The following is a 14,064-nucleotide window of genomic DNA, read 5'->3' on the forward strand; positions in this document are numbered from 1 at the left end:
ATTGATATGATTAAAAAGCATGGTTAAAAAAATCTGGGCGCCTGGGTGGTTCAATTGGTTAAGCATCTGACTCTTGATTTCGGCAAGTCATGATCTCATGATTCATGGGATCAAGCCCTGCTTGGGATTCTCTCTCTCCTTCTCTTTCTGCCCCTCCCCCATTCATGCACGCGCTTAAATAAATAAATAAATAAAAGCACCACAAAGTGAAAAGGCCACTGGGAAATCAGGAGAAGGTATTTTAACACACAAAATACACTGACACCCTAACAATATGTAAAATCCTTAAAATTGAGAGAAAAGGGACCAAAATCTTCATATAAAAATGAAAAAATACAGGATCAGACTATTCTCAATAGTATTAAACAATGGCCCTTAAGTATACAAATATATGTACCACCTCACTCATAATTATAGAAACACAAAATCAAAACTATACCGAAATGCAGTTCATCATCTGTCAGATTGGCAAAACCTTTTCAAGGCTGGCAATGTATTCTGTTAGTGGGGCTTTCGGGAGTAAGCCCCTCTCATACACTACTGTGGAAATTCAAAATATAAACCAGTGCTATCCTACAGGGGAGGAATTTGGCCACATTTAACATAACTCTGTTCACCCACCTTTTGGCCCAATAAGCCTGCTTCTAAGGGGTTTCTCCTGAAGACACATCTTGAGCAATATCAAAATACATTTGCACATTTATTCCATGGGTTGTATGTCTGTGTGCCGGTAATGAAGACATGAGCATTGAAATTCAAAACATACTGCCATTTGTTGGGGCGCTTGGGTGGCTTAGTTAGTTAAGTGTCCACCTTCTGCTCAGGTCATGATCTTGCGGTTCGAGAGTTCAAGTGCCACCTTGGGCTCTGTGCTGACAGCTCGGAGCTTGGAGCCTGGAGCCTGCTTCAGATCTGTGTCTCCCTCTCTCCCTGCCCCTCCCCTGCTCTCTCTCTCTCTCTCTCTTTCTCAAAAAAAATAAATATTAAAAAAAGCAAAAGCCATAGTACCTTTTGTAAACTCAAAAAGCAAATGAAATAAGTGAGAATTTCACAAATTGACTACAGAACTTGCATGCTGGAAACTACCAAATTGCTCTCATGGAAGGAATAAAGATCTAAGTATGGAGAGGCATCTTGTGTTCATGGATTAGAAGGCTCAACTTAGTAAAGATATCAGTTCTCCCTAGATTGATGTACAAGTTTACCATAGTTCCTATCAAAACATCAGCAAGATACTTAGTAGATATTATAAATAAGATTATTCTGAAATTTGCATGGAAGGTTTAAGGAACCAGCATAGAAAGAAATAACTTGAAAAGGAATAAAGGGAGGATTTAGTCTCAGTGTATATAGCCACAGGAATCAGGCCTTTGGGTGCTGGTAAAAGGAGAGACACGAGGGTGTCTGGGTGGCTCAGTTGGTTAAGCATTCGACTTTGGCTGGGGTCCTGGTCTCACAGTTCCTGACTTCCGGTCTCACATCTGGCCCTCCGCTGTGAGCACAGAGCCTGCTTTGGATCCTCTGGCCCTCCTCTATCTGCCCCCCACCCCCCACACCGATTCGCAGTGTGTGTGCCCCCGCTCACTCTTTCTCTCTCTCAAAAAATAGATAAACTTAAAAAGAAAAAAAAAAAAAAAAGGAGAGACACATACAATAATGGTATGAAGCAGAGAACTCAGAAACAGCCCTGAAGGAAACCGCCTAGCTTAATTTTAAACAAAGATGCAAAGGCAATTCAAAGAAATGAAAATAGCTTTGCCAAACTGGTAGGGAAGTAAGTGGGCATTCCTGCACTCCCACCCTCCAAAAAAAGAATGACCCTCATCTAAGTCTTACACCTGAGACAAAAATTAACCCAAAATAGATTATAGACTTGAGTGAAAAAATAAAACTCTAAAACTTTTGGGAAAAAATATGAGAAAAACGTCAAGATCTAAGGCTGAGCAGAGAAGTCTTAGATTTGACAGAAAAAAACGTGATCTGTAAAAGGAAAAAAATGGATAAATGGAGTTTCATCAAAATTAAAACCTTTTTTCTCTGTAGAAGATCCGGTTAAGAGGATGCAAATACAGATTAGGTTCTGGGATAACACATTTGCATGCCACATAACCAGCAACAGACTAATATCTAGACTATGTAAAGAACTTTCAAAACATAACTGCAAAACAATCTTATTAGAAAATGGGCAAAAGACATGAACACACATTTCATCAAAGAGGATATACTCACGGCAAATAAGCATAAGAAAAGATACTAGACCCTACTAGCCACGAGCAAACTGCAAATTAAAACCAGTCAGTTATCCCTACACCTATCAGAATGGTTAAAATAAAAATAGTGACAATACCAAATGCTAGTAAATATGCGGAAAATTAGATCACTCATACAAGGAAGTTCAAAATATAAAGTGGTACAGCCACTTTGGGAAACAGTTTGGCAGTTTCTTAAAAAACAACTAAATATCTGACTACCACATCACCCAGCAACTGCACTTGTGGGCATTCGTCGCAGAAAACTTATGGTCACATGAAAATCTGTACAGAAATGTTTATGGCAGCTTTATTCTTAATAGCCCCAAACTGAAGTAACCTAAATGTCCTTCAAGGATTGAATAGTTACACTGCGGTACATCCACACTGGGACGTACTACTCAGCAGTAAAAAGAAACAAACTATTGACATGCGCAACAACCTGGCCGAGTCTTCAGAGAACTACACTGAATGGAAGAAAGCCAGTCCCCGAAGGTTATATAATATATGACACCATTTACAAAACATTCTTGAAATGGCAAAGTTATAAAAATAGAGAACGTAGTAGTGGCTGCCATAGATTAAGAGGATGAGGGAGGAAGGAAGTGTGTGTGACTACAAAAGGGCAAAAAGAGGTATCCTCGTGTTGATGGAAATGTTCTATTTCTTGTCCGTCAACGTCAATATCCTAGTCGTGATATTGAGCTACGGTTTTCGAAGCTGTTAACATGGGCATGAACTAGTAAAGTGTATATGGAGATTATCTGTATTATTTTTTTTTTCAACTGCACGTGAATCTACACTTATCTCAAAAGAAAAGCTTAATTAAAAAAAAAAAAAAAGGCTTCACTGATAATATCACGTGCCTTCTGATAGGATGCACTATGAAGGATGCAACTTCATTTCTGTGCTACTTCTGCCCCCAAAATGTGTAACTTGAATTTAATCTTGAGAACAACCTCAAGGAAACCCAAATTGAGAGACATTTTACAAATAATCAGACACTACTTTGAAAAAAAAACCAAAAAACAATGAGGCTAGTTCCAGATTACTAGGTAGACTGCGTACAATTTGGATCCTGGATCTGATCCTGGATTGGGGAAAAAGGACATTAATGGAAACATTGATGAAATTTGCGGCTTTGTAGATTAGATAATCCTACTGTTTCAATGTGAATTTCCTGATTTGGGTAATACCCTGTGATTTGGGAGAATCTGGGTGAAGACGGTACAGATATTTTAATACAGTTTTGTCAATTTTTTTTTCAAGTCTGAAGTTATTTAAAATATAAGAACATAACAATTTTGAAATATCTTTCAATTATAAATGGATGTTGGACAAACAGATGAGGAAAACAAAGGCTTGTCATCTGTTTATTGCTTAGTGAAACCAGATGCCTAAAATCTTAAACATTCCCCTCCATGCTGAACCAAAAGTTTCTCACTGGCACAGACAGGTTGAGTCACCACGAAGCGTCCAATGGGTGCATTGCGAGATGCTCATTTCAGAATTTTTTTTTTCTGTGACAACGAATCATATGCTTCAGAAGAACTGAATTATGAAGGCTCAGAAAATAGATTTTTAAGGCTGAGAATGATTCTAATTTGTATCCTCTCAAACCCATTTGAGTTCCTTTCTTCTCTTTCAAAGGAAAACTTGCAACCCTGAGTGGGTTGCTGTTGTGACTTGAGCAGGCAGTAGCTTTAATACATCCTGGCCTGACAGTGGGAGAATCGGATCCTTTCAACCTGTCATCGCCAGCCTTTGGTTTCATTTATTTTTCCGCTCTGCCTCTCTGTTCTGAACGAATACCGGCAAAGGCAACGCGGTCCCTAGCAGCAGTCAAAGCGGCATAAATATTAGTGATAATTGTACGGTACAGTAATTGCAAATAGCGGTGATTAATTCTTACAATAATAGCTGTCCTAAGAACAATTGATTTCCCTTCCAGTCAAGCCCGAGTTTCCCATGAGAAAGCTTTAGAATGGTTATTATTATTAGTTGAAGCTTTGGGGAGAGCGGGGAAGATGAAAAGGATGGTGATTACTCTGGATTTGTCGGCACTGATTCGTCATTAGTGTGCAGAGCAAGGACATCCATGGTACCGCAGGTGGACGTCCTGCCCTGTCGCACAAGAAAATCAACCTGCCTCTGAAAAGAGGGAGAACCGAGACTCACTGAATGCGGATCACACAATCACAGCCAAGAATTTCCTCACAGCCCTGATGACACAGCACAGGAAAGGCAAAGGCAAATCCTTCTTCTCTCTTACCTCCTGAGAGGTGATAACTCTCTGGCATAAGTTGCATCCCACACTGAGATTTATTTTTGAAATCTTCCTGGTACAGCTATCTAAGTATTATTAACTCCCTCAAATGTGCGTTAATAGAAATATGAGGCAGTAAATTGCTTCTTTCAAACCATTAGAGAAGCCAGTGGTGATCCTGGAGTTTAAGATTAAATAGCCATGGCTCTTATTTTTAAAGATCAAATTAAAAAGCTATACCCAAATTTCAGGGCTAGTTTCCCTTACTGCCTGCTTTTCACTCTGCTTCTTAGTGAAGCCCACATGTAAATTAATACTAGGTAAATTTATCATCGTGTGTTCGCTATTTAACTAAAACACATCCTTCTATTATATATATATATATATATATATATATATATATATATATATATATATATATATAGAAAGTTTTCTTAGCAATAAACATCGCAGTTTTATTGTGGTTACTCTCCAAACTGGGGAAAATCAATTCCCAAATATATGAACAAGGGTCCAATTTTCTTATCTGTTGTCCAAGTGAACCATTTGATTTTTGAGTGGTATATACTTGCCATGTATAAATCAAATAGTAGCAGTAAGAGTTTTAATGTTCACAGTACATTTGACACTTATTGGCCCTATATCCACTTTCACGTACTTGTCCTTTCAGACAGTCATGTATTCAGAAACTGATTAGCAATTGTTCTGTGGTTTTTTTTTCCTCAGATTTTACTAGACTCTAAACCTCATGAAAGCAAGTACTCATTCCTACAGCATTGGCATATTCCCATGCCCTTAGTACCTAGTGCAGGGTCTAGTACAGTACCCGGCACATTGTAAGCGATCAAGAAATATTTGTTGAATTATTATCCAACCAGATGGATGGGTTATGACCATGTAATCTCCTTTAGTTTCCAAGTCCAGTACTGTCTTTTCTGGGCACCGTATTAACCCTGCCTGATGCCATCTCCCCAGGAGGCAGGGGTTTTCGCTGAATCCGTTAGCTATTGCTACATAACAAATTCTCTTGAAACTTGGCACTTTTTAACAATAGATATTTGTTATCTCACCCAGTGTCTGGGGTTAGGAATCTAGGAGGTCCGATCTTGGGGGTTTCTTACTAAGTTTCAGTTAAACTGTTGACCCAAACTGCAGTCATCTTAGGGCCCAACTGGACCCAGCTTGCTCATGTGGCTGTTGGTAGGTATTGCTTCCTTGCTGTGGCTGACGAGACATTTCAGCTCCTTGCCATGTGGGCCTCTTGATATGGCTGTTTATAACATAGCTCACAACATGTCGTCCTCAAAGCAAGTAATCTAAGAGACAGACAAGGTCAGGAATAGGACATACAAAATGGAAATAGCAAAATTTTATTAGCTAATCTTAGAATCACAAACTATCGTTTACTGGTCACAAAAACCAATCCTGGTACAAGCCCACGCAAGAGTGTGAACATCAGGAAGCAAGCATCATTGGGAGTCAGTGAGAAGACTGGCTAACAGAAGGACAATCCAACATTTTGTGTATAGCTTTCCATTCCAAGAACAATAAAACCTTGGTTTGCGAGCCTAATTCGTTCCGGAAACATGCTTATAATCCAAAACATTTGTATATCAAAGCGAATTTCCTCATAAGAAATAATGGGAACTCAGAGAAATTCATTCCACAACCCCAAAATATTCATAGGAAAATGATTACAATACTTTAATATAATACAAAATAATAAATAAAATACTAAATATAAGGAAAAATAAACAAATTAACCTGCACTTACTTTTGAAAACCTTTGTGGCTGGTTTGAAAGGAGACAAGAGAGAGGAGGGTTATTGTGTAAGATGACTTTCACTATCACTAACAGATGTTGACTACAGTACAGTATTAATAGACTCTTATCTGTATTTAATGTAACTGGCCATAAGGTAGCAGAGGAAAAGCTCTCTATCGCAGGCAGCCTGTCCTAGAATGAAGCAAAAGCATTCGTAAACTTACTCTTGTATGGAAAAGCAAAGGATTGTCCACAGATGCTTTGAAGTCAGAAAAAATACACTAGTGCCAGTTGTGGGCACCCTCCAATGTTCTGAAAAATCAGTGATTTCTGCCAAACACCATAGCTGAGACACAGCATCTGAGCCTGGAATACTATCGCTCGCAATCCTGCAGTAAGAAAGAGAGAGAGAAGAACCATTGGCTCAGTTGTTGTCGTGTGACCTTCAGCGTTAAATACTACTCGTATTTCAAGACATCGCTCATTTATCAAGTTAAATATTATTAGAAATGTTTGCTCATCTTGTGGAATACTCTCAGAGCAAGTTACTTATAATCCAATGTTTTACTGTATGTGTAATATATCAATTAGTTTAGGTGAGGAAGATAATGCTTGAAGTTAAAAAGAATAGAATCATCTAGGATTTGAAAACTGCTATGGTGGGAATTATGTCAAGTTCATCTCACAAGATGTTAACACTAATCCTAAATGTAAAATAGTTGAGGGTAAAGTTGGGGGTGGGAGGCAGGGTGGAAAAAGAAGACAACTAATGGAGGGGGGTGATGAATGTGCTTGCTTGCCTCTTGTGTAGACAACAATGAGTACTTGTTAACTTCCAAAATTTCAACCGCTTTGAGCAGGGAAATCCTGTATTTCTGACAAGAGTTGAGAAGGGTACCTTAGTAGTGTGAAATAGATAGTGGGGATGGTTGATGGATTAGTAGGATGACTGTATAATTTATAGCCCAAACCAAGACACTATTTAGAGCAAAAAAGAGTGCTATTAATAACTATGCCAAGGCAACAGGCATAAATTGAGACAGTCTAGGACAATCTTGGACACGTGTTTACCCTGTAAATTAGAGCCATATATTTGGGGCTATTTTTTTACTGTGAGGAGCATGGAATAGTGATTCTGGTAAACAGTCCCCGGAAGTGTACCTTTTGTGCTTTCCACATGAATATCTCACCCAGAAAAAAAGAACAGAAAAAGAAACAGGTAGCACAGTGCTCTACTTCTTGACAAAGGACAGCCTCTTGGGGAAGGATTGATTTGTAAGGATGTTGTCTAAGAATTCATGTCCCTCTCAAGGAAATTACCAGTCATTAGGGATTTGAGCAAATCTTTTACTGCAGTTCTCCTCATATCAGTTGCAAATAGAGAGTCTGTTTAATTTTGCAAAATTTCTTTTCATATACATCTAATTAAAGTATCTGTTGAGTCCATCATGTTGTGTTCAAGTTAATTGAATAGAAAAAAATTTTAATGGTCCTCTATTAGATTTTGCTGGTTAATGTCACAGGCATCTATTGATTTTTTTTTTTAATTAGAGATTTTTGTTAATGGATTTGCACAAATTAAAATCTGTCTAATAACTAGTGTTCCTCTGGAAGTTCTCAGAACACTTGCTGGGATTTTGGCAAGCCCCCTTGATGGAATTTTGGTGAGTCTGCCTTTTCAATGACAGATTCTAAAGAATTCTAAAATGAGATTAGAATTCCTGCTGATAGACTTTGTTACTCCATGGATTTCTTCCTCCTCCTAAAAATAAGATTTTTAGAGAGATTCTCAGGAAGGCAAGCATATAGATAGTAACACTCATTTGCACCCAAACACAGACTATCAAGCTTAATGCACTACAGCCCAGTGGAATTGTTGGAGCTCTAGGTAGAAAGTTGGGCTCCTGATTTTTGGGCTTTCCCATAATGAAAGCAGAATCACTGAAGGGCTTGCTCACATTTTTCACATGGCTATAAATAGAAGAAAGGATTGTGCTGGGTGATTAAATTATAACCCACTCCTCAATTACCTTTCCTTTGGCATCCTCAAAACACAAATAAAAGAAGCCACAGCAAGTGTCAGGAGGCCTCGGTTAATTTTAGAAAGGATATTCACTCATGTTTTGTTGTTGTTGTTGTTATTTTTTTATTTGCCAAGAGTAATGTTTAGCCCTAGACTCAATGCACCACAGTCCTGTTCTTGGCGGTTTAAGAGGATTTAAGGTCAGGAAGGGGCTGCACAATATTCTTCCTGTAAGTCGTTTCTTCTTAGCAAATCACTTAAGATTCATTCTGGACTTGAGTCCATTGTAAGGCAAAGAGAAGCCTGAGGGAAACTCAAGGGTAACATAAAGCGTCTTCAAGGTCAGCATCTGGGCTGGGAGAAAGATAAAGATGAGGTAACAGAACAAAGGAAAAAGAAAACCTTTCCCTTCACAGACTGGTGAGTTTTGGAGTTGCTCTGAGCACGCCACTCCCCCTATTTCTTTTAAAATGGAAGAAGAAAGGTCTTCGAATAAACCTCATCTTCACAGAATCAGATTACAGAAGAAATATCACTGGTAGCTCTTAATCAACATTCCAGTTAGCCTGTCAGTTGCCACATACTCAAGTTTATGCAGACTCAACCTAATCGTACTGCCCTGAGAGGAGACATTGTTAGTTCATTCCCTCTTATTCTTGTGAAATCATTCCCAAGGAATGAAATCAGGAAGTCACCGAAGACAATAACAAAGCCCACCTGGTTTCACATGTTGCCTAAAGATCCTTCCATTTAAACTTTTCAGGCTCTGCATCCCCATCTTTTCACCCAAATCATTCTCATGCTGGACCTCCATAAAAACTCCCTGAATACACGACTAAAATTTGTCTCATCTCTCCTGTATCTGAATACTGGCCGTGCCTACAATACACAGAATAAACTTTAGTACTTAATTATATACTGTTTTTCCTTACCTATCATATAAATCATAAGGAGATGATAGTTTGAAAATATATTTAAGCGATTTTCTTATACTTCCTGATCAACTGACTTCCCCATCAACTCCCTGTCCTTCCAACGCACAACAGTTTCCTTCTTTCTTTCCAGAAACATACATTAGGAGTGTTCCAAGAGAAATTCAGATAATAATAGTCAACATTTGTATATGGCTTACTATGTGCCAGTCACTGTTCTAAGGACTTTCATGTGAAAACTCCTGTCCTCTGCACAACAACCCTATGATGCAGATAGTACTATTATTAGTTCTACTGGTGAAGAAACTGAGGCACAGAGAGCCTACAGAACTTACCCAAGGTCACAAATCTAGTAAGTGATGGCTCAGAAATCCAAATTCAGCGGTGTTGCTTACCATTCTGCCAAACGAAGAGAAAGGGTTTCAGTTGAACTTCTGATATCCAAATTGGATTTTGCAGCAAGCTGAAGGGCTGGCATTCAGTTTATGTTAATAGATGGGCTCCTATGTAGCAGACCATGAACCAAGTCGAGAGCAAAGGTGGCCTGGAAAAAGCCTGGTTCATGAAAAGAGACAGTGGAGGGCTAAGACTTCAAGACAGAGGCTGGTGGTAATAACACCTGCTCCCTCAGAAGGCTAGATAAAACCATTTGCCCTTCCTGGGGTGAGGTCTAGTGAGGGACTAGACCAGAAGCCACCTGGCCACCCGACATGGGGATCCAGGGCTGGATGATCTAGAATAGAGCAAATGGATCAGAGGACTCCTCCCAAACCTCCATAAAAATGCACTAACCTGCCTCCCACATCCAAATACCATTTTGCAATAGTGAGGTGGGAGTAAGGTCTAAAGAATGAGCAGTTGCCTGAAGACACTGAATGAATCATCCAAAACCACTCCTATGCCAGCCAGCTATGTTGGGGAAGAGCACTTTGCATAGAACAAAGGTTCTGAAGGGGAAACATTTTCGGTCAGAATCAATTGCACTATTATTATCTGGCTGAGGTTTACTTGCCTCCACTCCCCAGGGGGATAGGGTTTGTGACAAGAAAAATCAAATGAATTAGAGAAAATATCAAGATCATTTTCTTTGTACATCTAAATTGTTGTTGGAGCAAATTTGAAAGCTCACGACTTGGCTACGTGATTTGATAGTTTCCCCTCTCTAAGCTAAACACCTTAAGATTAGGGAGCAGTGTGTCCTTCTCTTGTGAGCTGGCTCAGCTCACAAGTGGGCAAAGCAGGTGTCCAGGAATATTTGTTGACACACTGCCCCAAGTCCTAGTGAATGGAATGAATCTCTCTAGTACCTTTTGCCTCCAATTAAAAGAAAGAGAATAACACACTTAATGTGGCTCTGTTTGGAATAATTTTCGTTCCTCACATCTAACTGTCTTGGTAAGTGTTGGTTTGGGAATCAAATCTGGCCTTGCTATACAGCCTCTTCTGACTGTGTTATAACCCAGGGAGCTGCTCCAAGACCAGACAGGCCAATTAGTGGCGCATCTAATTTTTGTAATTTCCAAAACCCTCCATCACAATGAGGCTATTACAGGAAAATTAACCTCTAGCAGTTGAAATCACTCAGTGTGGAGTTTAGCCAGGGGCAGGAAACAAAGCTGACTTAAGTAGAAAGAAAGCATGGGGCTTTTCCTTTCCAAGGACCGTGTGAAAAGTCAGCCAAAATGCGAAAACCTTGTTATTCCACTGACTTTCACATTCCTTGGCAACAGACAGCTGAGGGCAGACTTAAGTGAGGGAGGCAATAGAGTGAAATCAGTTTGGAAGGATTGGTTTTCACCCAATGGCCTTGGGTGAATGAGCATGAAGAACGGAAAATAGGATAGAGAGTCAGAGAAAAGAAGAAAGAAAACAGCTTCTAAAACCGTGTCTGGAGCACAGAGACAATAATTGAATGCCTTGATGAATGAATGAAGATTTGAGGTGGATACGTGTCAGATAACATAACAGGTACATTTTTAAAAAATTGAGGGTGACCAGATTTAAAATAAATCCAATCTGTGTTAAATTCTGTTAGTGAAATATGCCAGGTCCTATTATTGTTATGTTTTAATAAGAAAAAAGTAGTGTTTCATAAATCTGTTTTACAAATTTGTGACTCCCTTTATTCTTTTTTTTTGTTTAACACAGACCATTAAGTAACCTGACCTGATGTCTTCTCAGGAAGTAAAATCCAATGAGAAACTTCACAGGCTTCCCACTTCAACCAATGCAGTAAAACCCCCTGACAATCCTTCCTTGAGACAAACGTACAGGAAACACTCACTTGCCTTGCTATTTACCCTGAAATAGATCTGAGTTAGAGTTCGGAGAAGTTGCCTCCTCTACCAGAATAGTCTGAAGTTCTGGATTGTATTTCTCCAACAAGCAAACCTGATGAGAAATCTCCTTACTTTGAGAGAATTTAGCAGGGAGCTCTATCTGTTTCTACTGGGTTGATGAAACAAAACTTCCAGCTACTTAGTATTAAAGGCACCGATTGCATGTTAAATTTCTTATTGGACCTGTCTGATCCTCTCTCCAGAATGTAAGCTTATTGCCACTTATGCAGACTGGTCAATGAGGCCCAGAAGCTAATGACTGTTTCTCTGGCAATAGCCAATAATTAACTAGAATTTTTATAAAAGCAAGGATGAAAAGATGTCTGGGGGGTGTGGCGCCTGGGTGGCTCAGTTGTTTAAGCTTTGGACTCTTGATTTCACTTCAGGTCATGATCTTGCGGTTTGTGAGATCGAGCCCTGCATTGGGCTCTGCACAAGAGCCTGGAGCCTGCTTGGGATTGTCTCACTCACCCTCTCTCTCTGTCTCTTCCCCACTCACTTGTACCCACACACACACTTTCTCTCTCTCTAAAAATAAATAAATTAAAAAAAAAAGATGTTTGTGAGAATGAACACCGACCTACCCAGCCCACCATCATGTGTGGACAACAGAACGGAGGCAGTTCAGAGAATTCAGAGTTCCTCTCTGGGACTTGTCAGGCAGGAAAGAAAAGAAACAGTGTTCCTCACACCTCAAAGCTCACATAAATCACCTGGGGATTGTATTAAAAATGAAGATTCTGGGGACTCCTGGGTGACTCAGTCAGTTAAGCGTTGGACTTCGGCTCAGGTCATGATCTCACCGCTTGTGAGTTCAAGCCCCGCATCAGGCTCTGTGCTGACAGCTCAGAGCCTGAAGCCTGCTTCGGATTCTGTGTCTCCCTCTCTCTCTGCCCCTCCTCCATTCGCACTCTATCTCCCTATGTCTCTCAAAAATAAGTAAACATTAAAAAAATATTAAAAGAAATGCAGATTCTGATTCAGAAGTTCTGGATGGGTCCAGGATTAAGCATTTCTAACAAGCTTGAAGCTAATGCAGTTGCTACTGGCTTACGGACCGCATTTTGAAAAGCAAGGCATGAGATAACATGATATTGGTTTGGAATCAAAAATAAAACTTGTAGAGTTCAATCTCTTTGTCTTTTTTTTTTTTTTTTTTGGTCCTTATTGCTATCTGTGTAAGCACATAAACACCAGCTTAAGAACACTCAAGCTGCAAATGGTTGTGGCTATAGAGGAATGGAAGTAAAAATGGAACAATTTTTTTGGGGGGAGATCAAGTAAACATTATCCCTCACATGGGACCAAATGGTGCAGAATTCTGTGCTCCTATTTAAGGCTACATCGACTGAAGGTCGATTTACTTCAGGGAAGTAGCTTAACCTTTACAAAAGCACGGGGAAAATGCTGCCGAGATGGGCATTAATCAGAGGGCGGCAGGAGAGTAATCCTAAATGGCTTCCCTTATAGCAATAATAAATAATCAGCAATTTTTACTTTGCCCCTATTTAAAGGCTCTCAAGCTACTTTGCATATTTAATGTCAGGAACCCTCACATTACTAAATAATACAATGAAAGACAGACACTTCAGTGTTACCGAGGAACAGGCACACCATACATCAATGTTGTGAAATATGAACATAAATGTGTAAAACGATCAGCTCATCCAACAGAGTCAACCACCAAGCTATGAGTGAATGAAAAAGGCCTGCATTTCACAGAGTCAGGCTTAAGGATCCTTTCATGAAGCCATTAGAGTAGAAAATTTTCTCATGAAAATAACAATTGCAAGCAACATGTAAACTGGGGAGGAGATTGTCCTTTCCACAGAAAGGACAGAACCAGGGAATGCCCCAGAAGCATGCATGCTGTGAATTATAGTCTGTTATTTACGCCCTCTGCCAATATTTTTTAAAAGGCAAAAACAATCTGAAGAAAAAAGATTGAACTCAGGATTACACAGATATATTATATATTGAGATTAGATGATCCAGCCTTATGTCAGCAAATTTACTTTAAAGAAGAGACAATAAAACACCTGGTTAGGGCATGCATGAATCTTTGAAATCTAGAGCTCTCAATTAGAGGAGAGAAATCTAACAGCAACCAGAGAGACAGTGAGGAAAACACTCCAGGGATGGATATATGTTTTCTTGTTTAGTGATTAGGAAATTAGAAAAAAAAAAAATAAAAGGATGGAATCAGTAAAAAATCTGCAACATACAAAATGGAAAACAAAGCGCTCAAACTGTAGATAAAGAATATATAGGTATGTTTTCTAAAGACACTGCAGAAAATAAATTTTAAAATATATCATGTTGTACTCAAAAATTTCAAAGAAATATGGGCTATATATATTAAGAAATTACAGATAAAATACAAACCCCAAAAGATTAATATTTGAGGCTTGCTCAGAAGCACACAGTTTTTTAAAAAAGTAAAATAAAAAGAGAATTTAAAAGAATCTAAAGCTATAATCACAAATTTAA

The 14,064-nt window shown here is 39.1% G+C and overlaps 1 long non-coding RNA gene across 2 annotated transcripts in view; it reads left to right on the forward strand.

The window, feature by feature from the left end:
- The window catches only part of LOC131506761 (uncharacterized), a 169,423-nt gene extending 156,767 nt beyond the window's left edge, over positions 1 to 12,656 (forward strand). For both annotated transcript variants that reach the window (XR_009259131.1, XR_009259132.1), the window contains exon 4: positions 11,384 to 12,656. This is a non-coding gene — a long non-coding RNA (uncharacterized LOC131506761). The remainder of the gene's footprint in view (positions 1 to 11,383) is intronic.
- The last annotated feature ends 1,408 nt before the right edge of the window (positions 12,657 to 14,064 follow it).

This window comes from Neofelis nebulosa, chromosome 3, assembly GCF_028018385.1.
Source record: "Neofelis nebulosa isolate mNeoNeb1 chromosome 3, mNeoNeb1.pri, whole genome shotgun sequence".
In the NCBI taxonomy this organism is placed as follows: domain Eukaryota; kingdom Metazoa; phylum Chordata; class Mammalia; order Carnivora; family Felidae; genus Neofelis; species Neofelis nebulosa.